We start from the raw sequence: 9,203 nt of genomic DNA, 5'->3' as shown, positions 1-9,203 counted from the left end.
GTTTTCCAGAGTGTGGACACAGCTTCCGAAGAATGGGTAGGAATTGGAGCCATCAATACGCTGAGCGAACGGTATAGTTGTTGGAATCATGATTGCTCCATACAGTGCTATCACGGAAACACGGAGCTATCGGCAAATGAAGTACAATATCGACATCTGAAGGATAAAAAAAAGCCATGACCTTCACTTTATCCCAGCAAGGGGGATCACGCATCATGAAGTCTCCACATCGTGCCTCCCTTGCGAAGTCGCTATCGTAGGTACCTGCAGCATAGTTACCCTAATACCACCCCACCTATCCCTGAACACACGAGTATCACTGTTACGGCCAATGCACCGGAAGTCATGTTAGCGAACATATAATTGAATATGTTTGTGAATGATAAATGATTTGAATACGAGCACCTTCAAAAATAAAGAAATGATTATGAAAATTTTAAAAGAACATAGACCAAACATTTACGTTTTCAAAAATAAACAAAAAAAAAAATACAAGTATAACTTTATTCGTTCCATCACGTTTGATTGGATGTTAAAAATGTCCACATTTGACCAGATCAATCTTCATGGCTATCAACTTTCTCACTTATTTACCCACAAGGATATTAAGACATTTTGTGAAACGAGACAAAACCCTTGCCTACAGTACAAAATCAGAAAACATTAATTATCCCAATGCCTAAAATATATCATTTGTCTGGTATATATCTATATCTATATCATAAGGTTACATTTAAATAACAGTGAGGTGATAACTCCAAGGTCAAATGAAAAGTCACCATCAATCTCTTGCAGAAGGAACATTGAAATTAAGCAATTTAAACAATAAAATACAACAAAACTTAAATTATAATAAAGTTTTAGGTTCATGAAGCTGCATATTTACAAGTTTAAATTAGTTTTACTTTTATTATTTAATGGAATCGTACATCAATTGGCGGAAAATTCTTAAATATCTCAGGACAGACCATAAAAAATATTGAGGAAAGTCAGCTTTGAGCTATATAAGGTAAGCTTAGAATCAAGGAAGTCGTAGAGAATGAAATGTAGAGAATAATGGAGAAAAGGTCGGAGTTAAGGTCTGCCATTGAAGAGCTGTCCACTTTACCCAAAGTTGAAGCAGCACCAGAAAATCTTGATGCTACTCATATCCCAACCAAGCCCTTTCTTTATGTCTGCAAGTTGATTCTTCAAGTTCTCGGTCAGTCTCTTCTTCTTTCTTCTTCTTCTTCTTCTTCCTCCTCCTCCTCCTCCTCCTCCTCCTCTTCTTCTTCTCCTCCTCCTCCTCCTCCTCCTCCTCCTCCTCTTTTCTCTTCTTCTTCCGACATGTGGGTCTGATTATTCTTTCTTCAGACAAGATAGGTCCAAGTATGACTGTCCTTCGACAAGACATTCATCAAAACATCCAGGTTTAAACGAATTCATAGCATATACAGTAGATGAATCATGATTTTTCTTCTTAGTTCCAATATTGATGGAACTTGTTTCTTTCTCTTTATTTTTAGATTGGAGGTTCTTTGCGAACCAATCCGACATATTCAAATATGATTGAGATATTAAAAAAAGAAGACAATGAAGGCAATGCCAGAAATTCTACCAGTTGCAGTAGAGCCATTCTATGGCTTACCAGGTAATAATTAAGCATAAGGAAACCAATAAAGAGGCAATACTCAATAGTCTTTCATGACCGACGTATCAAAGTTTAGAAAAAACAATTATTAGAGATTTGATTCGCTAAATACAAATAAATTTACAAAGGTTAATCACATGGGATGAGAAGGAGGGTAATAGTTGTAAATCATTCCTCTATCCTGATTTGTATAAATACAAATAAATTTACAAAGGTTAATCTTGCATGCATTCTTTTTGTTACTGGTTGATTCGTGGTTATGACATATATCATAGCTAATTATAGTAATTAACTGAATGAAGATGTGATGTCTGAACTTTTTTCTCCCCGTCTATAAATATAAACATTTCTGCTCATTTCAGTTTATCTTAAACAGTTTTTCTCTCTATAAAGCTCTCGCAAAAGTTCTTCACATATTTTTTATTTTCTTTAAAGTTAGAGAATCACTTTAATCACGACGATTTTACTTTTAAGACAATGATCATCGTAAACATAGTTAATCTTACATATTATCTTTTATTCATTTGTTTTCTTTAATCAGCGCTAACATCTCAATTTTATAGTAGTACTTCAATATTTTCAAGACCCTTTTCAGGTCAATGGATTTTATGTAGTTTGTTACAATTGGTGAAGGATCCATGGCAGGAAATGGAAAGAGCAGTTGAAGAATCCTATAAGTTACTTTGAAGCAATGGCATGGATGGGTTTCATCGGCTGCTTTTAAGGTATTTATAGCATTCCATGTACTACAACATTGCCTTCACTCTCTACTCGTCTTCATCAAGAACTAGCATGTGTGAAATCTGCAGGTGCACTAAAACTCGTCCCCACAGCGAAATATTCATTGCTCTCCTTATCACTGATGATCAAAACTGTGACAACACTAGGGAGGATATGCAGACCTTGGTTTCATTACTTGTTCCTTTACTAGAACAATCCACTCCATCCTGGTGAGAATGTCTATTATCATACTTTCCGGTTTCTAGCTCGTTGTTCCGATGCCTATTTTTTGATAGTGCACTGTCAGAGTTTTTCCAATTCGATGAGACACAAATTAATTAAAAGTAAATGAAAGATAAATAATAAACCTAATTTAATTAAAGGTGATTAAAAGTGAAAGTTTATTTTAGAACACCTCTGAGTATATTTCTATCTTTAAGTTTTTTTTTTTGAAATCAAGTATTTATCTATATAAATAATAGATTATGAGTTGTTTTCTTATAGTGAAATTATTTTTTATGTAATTATTTTTTTTAATATTCACGTTAAATCTGATATTATTCTTTTGCAATCGTTTTACATTGTTATTTTGCAGGAAACTTATCGATTGGACCGATTGAAGTCTACCTGAGGAGATATGTGGGGATTGGTCCTTATAACTTGCGGTGTTCTACAACTCTCTTCTTTTGCTGCAAATACGTGTGTAAATGGTGTTAAGCTGTATCGGATGCTTTCTCTAATGCATATAGACATCTATACACACAGGATTCCCTAAACACTTCCGTTCCACTCTTGTATATACTTTATTCACATGGAATAATTAATGAAGGGAAATTACAAGTTTTATTTGTTTGAATTATTTTCTGTTTTATATTAATATAGGCAAAAACCACCCCCAAGTCCCTGTACTTAAAAAAAATACAATGTGACTCTCATACTATTTTTTTTGCTCAATGTGACCTTTTAACTCTGAAAACAAATTCAATATAGTCCTTTGACCGACATTTTCCGTCATTGACCATATAGTACTGACGTGACAGTCCATTGTGATTGATGACGTGACAGATGACAATGTGAAATCAATTTCGGAATATCGGGCATAATTTTGCGGTGATCTAGATTCAATCTCTTCTTCTTTAGATAATAAAAAAATGTGTTAGAGCCTTGGAGGGGTCATGATCACTTTCTGCTCAAAAGGCAGTGATCGTCGACTCTAAGGAACCTTCCTTGTCGAGTTCATATATATTATACTTTAACAGTAATTGATCCTTCTTTATTTATTTTTTTGAAAACTTTTTTTCAGAACTACACAAGCAAATTATAGATACATAAGGTTAATAATAAGTAAAATTTATTAAATTAAATTATTTTAATAAATTTAAATTGATAAAATAAATATTATTCCAATCATATGTGCCTCAAATAGTAGTATTTATTGAAGAATTTAATGATTTAGTAGTTAAAACATAAAAATATATTTATGTGAACAAAACGTTAACCTTTATTAGAGATTTAATGCTTGGATGACCCAAACGTTAGCCTAAAACTTGAGTGAATAAATTGAATTGATTTTTCTGGTGACTAAAACCTAAACATCCTAAATGTTAAACATCTATATAGTAATTTACCCTATTATTTTTGGTAAAACCTTTTTGGTTAAACTACTTATTCAGTAACTAAACTATTAGTTTTGATTAGTTTTAAACTTTCAATATTTTCAAAATTATACCAAATATTTAGTTTTTATTTCATTTTATTATCCCACTATTAAAAACCTAATGCGCTTAGTAACTAAACTATAAGTTTTTTGATCTGTTTTAGTATCTAAATTTTCAAAAAAGAAATCAAAAATTAATGTTAAATTTTGAACAGATACTAAAATGAAACAAAAACTAAACTTTAGGTATGAATTTAAAAAATTAAAAGTTTAAGGCTAAAACGAATTAAAATTAATAGTTTAGGAATTAAACATGTAATTTATCTAACTTTTTTTAATGTTTTGTGGTTCTTACATCGCGTTCGGAACTACCAGTAGAATCCCTAAAATACCCTCACCCTCCATCTTTATTTCACGATTCTCAACCACCTTCCTTGCTTCTGCAACCAAAAGCTTTGAGTTTGCAAATGTGGGATCTTGAACTGTAAGATTTCTTTCTTTCTTTCTTAAAATCTTGGGGAAAAAATGTGGGATTTGAACTTCAGGTGTTGCTCATTTCGATTTTACTAATTTGGGTTACTTAGATTTTCATTGTTGGTTCATTTCTGAAATCTGATGAACAGCTGGATGCTTTTTAGTCAAGAGTGAACATTTAGGAAAAGAATAGTTAAGATGTGGAATAAATTTGAGGTTGAACAGTGTTTATTAAGCAAGTTAAGAGAATTTCATGAAAGGGTTTTGAGTTAAGCGACAGATTTGTTAAGAGTCAATGGAAGCATCATGTTTGCGAATCAATCACTTCACTTGTGTTGTTGGTTTGTTTTTATCCTTCTTTTTAGCGATGGGTGCACATACTTTTTCCTCTTTCCAAGATATCAGCCTGCCGTTCGTACTTATAGAGTTCACCAATCTGGTGATTTAGTTCCTAAATGCAATGTTTTTAATGAAAATTGGATCCCTGATGAAAGTTATCCTTTATATATGCTTCACAATGTCCTCTTGCCGAGCGTGGGTTCGATTGCGTAGCAAAGGACGAAGAATAGGGGTTATCAGAAATGGAGATGGAAGCCAAAAAACTGTGAAATTCCAAGGTTTGATGTGCACAAGATACTACGAAGCTTCATGGGAAGCGGATTGTTTTCGTTGGGGATTCGTGAGCAGAACAAAGTGGGAGTCTATCTATGCATGCTCATGCAGGGAGTGCAGGATAAGAGGATGTCTATGAAATTAATGGGAAATAGATCACTAAAACGGATTAGGTTTTTAGGGGTGTGGTTCAGTTCATACAATCTACATATCGACTATTATCGGTCGGTTTTCTAGTGCAGCTGCTTTGGCACCAAGGCGTGCACCTAAGAGGGTTAAATCGACGATTAGACTGACAAGCGGATGATATGAGCAAGGAGTGGATTGATTCTGATTTCTTGATATTCAATTCAGGTCAGTGGTGGACACCAACTAAGCTTTCGATATGTAAGTTATCTAGCTATCTTAACTGATTTTGGTTTCTTTGGTGCAGTTGACATAAATTTTCCAGTTAAAATTTGGTTGGTTTCTAGTTCATGTAGTTTTACAAAGGTTTACTTACATCTATTGATGTTCTAAGATCTATGAATCATGCTTACTGATATGATGCATTAAAACTTAATCTGTGTTCTAATATATTGACAAATAGTGAAGCTGCTCGCCTTGTGGTTTTAGGACCATACGAATCTATACATGATTCCTTTTTATGTAGAAATCTCCTAACAGGATTTCTCGGACAGGGGTTGCTATTTTTAGGCAGGTCGATCACTAAAGCTTGGAATGGGGATCACAACCGCCTTTAGAGCATGCTATAAAACTTGGTCATCTTGGGTTGAGACTTCAGTTGAAACAGAACTAGGGTGTTTTCCGAACTTTTGAATCTTTGCATTGGACGTACGCCATCTACTTTCCACCAATTTTCCTTTCAGTGCTAATATTGTTATGTATCACCCAACAGTAGTGGAAAATTCATTAAGCTAGGAATTATCTTGAAATCGGTTAATGTCTTGTGCTGCCTGCTTCTATAGTTGTGAATGTGGAATGTCTGTATGTATGGTAGTTGCAGATCTTAACTAATGGTAATCCTAGTGCTTGTAGCAGAGGTAGAAACCATAATTCCTGCAAAGTGACTCGACGCCTTGGTTGAAACCTAAAGGGAAAGACCGTAGCGAATTAATGATGTTATAATCGATGTCGCAAAGAAAATGACGACTCCGGTGACAGTATTACATGTAACCCCGGGGGCTTTCCGCAGTGATGCTCATGTGGGGACTTGGAGCAGATTGCAGCCATTGGTGTCTACCTGGAGTCCTTGATACATGGAATGAAACTCTTATTGATGCTCTCCAAGGATGGAATGGAATAACCTTGAGTGCACAAGAACATGTAATCCTTTTACATCGCCATCTGGCCCCTCTGTATCAAGTGAATAAGATTACTTGCTGTAACTCCTCGTGCCAAAAATTGAATAAAAATTCCATAGAGTTGTTTATGGTTGGTCTTAGCATGATATATACATTCAACATCAACTTCCAGACCATCATCTCTGACATTGCAATGGCCATACCATTTAACCATAGGGTTTAATCATCGTGTTATCTCATGCAGTGACTTTTTCCTCCTTGCATGCGCCGCACTCGCTCTCTGTTGTTTCCTCGGGAGAAAAGAAGAAAGTTGAACAAACGGACCTTGTTCATGTCGATGAACATCTGAAGTTAGTGTTCATACTCGAAACATTTAGGACAACAAACCATCCCCTTAAACTAAAAGATAGCTTAGTTTGTGCTCAAATAAAGTTTATTTAAAACAATATTTACAAGTTTATTTAATTTTCTATGTTATATAAAACATATATACGAACATAAAGTATAAATGTAGAATATGTGAGAAATTGAAAAACAATGGGCCTATTTTTTTTATATATGTTACAAGATTAGATGATGTTGTTCATCCAATCCACCAAACCATGTAGTTGGGAATGTCATCGTTGACAGTTCCCACATCTCTAAGAATATGATCAGAATGGATAAGTGAAAATAGGAAATTTGCCCAACTCAATGCCAAAACCATGTGCATTCTCTTTTGTGTTGTTGGCCCGGACGAATATAGTGAAGATTCATGCTCTGATGATAAGGAGATTTGGGATAAGTTGAAGGTGACCTATAAAGGAACAAACCAAGTGAAGAGTACAGATTGGCATTCCCACTCTCAACTATGAGAACTTTAAGATGAAGCCCGATAAAGACATAAAGACGAGTCTGATTGGTTTACTTCCATCATCAATGATCTTAAAGGATTTGGGAAGGTTATCCCATAAGTAGTGAGAAAAATGTTCTCTCCCTTGCCAATGTCTTGGGAAGGAAAGGCCACTGCCATGAAGAAGCCAATGATTTGGAGTTGCTCACTCTTGATGAGCTCATTAGTTCTCTACTCACCCATGAGATGAGACTCCAAAGAATAAGAAAGAGGAATAAGAAAGAATAACAAAAGAAGGGGATTGAATCACCTTCAAGTTCACCAATGAGAGTAATCAAGACTCAGGTGAAGAGGTAGATGAAGATGAAGAGAATGTTTGCCAATATCTTGGGAAGGAAAGGTCACTGCCATTGAAGAAGCCAATGATTTGGAGTTGCTCACTCTTGATGAGCTCATTAGTTCTCTACACCATGAGATGAGACTCCAAAAGAATAGAAAGAGGAATAAGAAAAGAATAACAAAAAGAAGGGGATATGAATCACCTTCAAGTTCACAATGAGAGTAATCAAGACTCAGGTGAAGAGGTAGATGAAGATGAAGAGAATGTCAAGCACTTCAAAAGATTCAAAAGATTCATGTCTTCCAAAGGAAGAGAAGTGAAGCATGAACCAAGAAAGAAGAAAGGTCCATCGGTGTGCTTTAAATGCCAAAGAACGGGACACGTCAAGTATGAGTGTCCCCTCATAAAGAAAAAGGGATCAAGCAAAAAGAAGGTATTTGTGGATACTTGGAGCGATGAAGACATCTGTAATGATGAAGATGAAGTATCCAACCTATGTCTCATAGCCATCGAAAAAGATTCAAGGGTAACTTCTAACTCTTGTGATTTAAATTCTTATTCATTTAAAGAGTTACAAGAAGGCTATAATGAAATGTATTCGGAATTTGAGACCATGAATTCCAAATGTAAGAAATTAATTTCTAAATTTAAAAATAAATTATTAGATTTTTAAAGTAAATTTTGTTTTTAAAAAATAAAATGAAATTTTGAAAACAAAATGATTTGAACTTTTAAAATTGAAGATTTGGAAAAAGAAAATTTTAATTTGAAAGCTAAGCTTGTATTCTTAACAAAAAAAAAAGAAATTATTTCCCAAAACAATTTATCTATTTTAAAAATGGTAAAATGCTCACATTATCACTTTCATGGTCATAGTCCATATGCATGTCATATAAGAAAAGAAAACATTTTAAAATGAGACAAATATGGGTTTCTAATGAAAAAAACATTGTAAGTAACCCTCTAAGACCCAAAGAAATTTGGGAACCAAAATCTAAATGAATGCCTTGTAGGTGTGTTGGAGTAATTGTGATAATGGTAAAGAATTTAAAAATCTTTAGTCACGCAAGAAAAGGATGAGTAATCTAACCTTAAACACTTTTGATTTTGAACTTTGATGGCCTATTCTATGATTTTATGCTTGCATGAGTGTTGAGCATAATGTTTACATTTGTTTTATCATGTATGTTGAAAAATATGTTATGATGAACATTTTTTTTATAATGAATTTGTTCATCATAATGATTTTTGGTCAAGTTGTGTTTCAATAATTTTGAGCAATTTTTTCTTGACCTTTATTTGAATGATTATGCATATGTTTTTCACTAAAATGATATATCTCTAACAGTTAATATCAATTCTCAAATGCTAATTTGGTAATGTTTATGCAAATGAACTATAAAGTCTATTTTATAATAATGCATAAGCTATGATTGTCTTGGATATATATTGAATTTCATGTGTTACTAACATGATTGTTCATCTTTGTTGAAATTCAATACTCTTTAAGTGTTAAAGTTTTGTGTCAAAACTTTTTCATCGAACGTTTTTTGTTGGGGGGAGCTTTTGATTTTTCAAATGATTTTATGTTAAGTTTTTCTACTCACTCACCATTGTTATTTTCCACTCACTCT

At 33.8% G+C, this 9,203-nt stretch overlaps 2 pseudogenes; both read left to right on the top strand.

Annotated features, from left to right (window-relative positions):
- Positions 1-1,037: 1,037 nt before the first annotated feature.
- Positions 1,038-2,981, top strand: LOC120135574 (annotated as a pseudogene).
- A 1,479-nt stretch (positions 2,982-4,460) lies between these two features.
- LOC120135605 lies at positions 4,461-6,399 on the top strand (annotated as a pseudogene).
- Positions 6,400-9,203: the final 2,804 nt, after the last annotated feature.

The sequence above is a fragment of the Hibiscus syriacus genome, unplaced genomic scaffold, assembly GCF_006381635.1.
Source record: "Hibiscus syriacus cultivar Baekdansim isolate YM2019G1 unplaced genomic scaffold, ASM638163v2 tig00110610_pilon, whole genome shotgun sequence".
Classification (NCBI taxonomy): Eukaryota; Viridiplantae; Streptophyta; class Magnoliopsida; order Malvales; family Malvaceae; genus Hibiscus; species Hibiscus syriacus.
The sequence above is the reverse complement of the archived record's forward strand: the minus strand, read 5'-3'. Positions and strand labels throughout refer to the sequence as shown.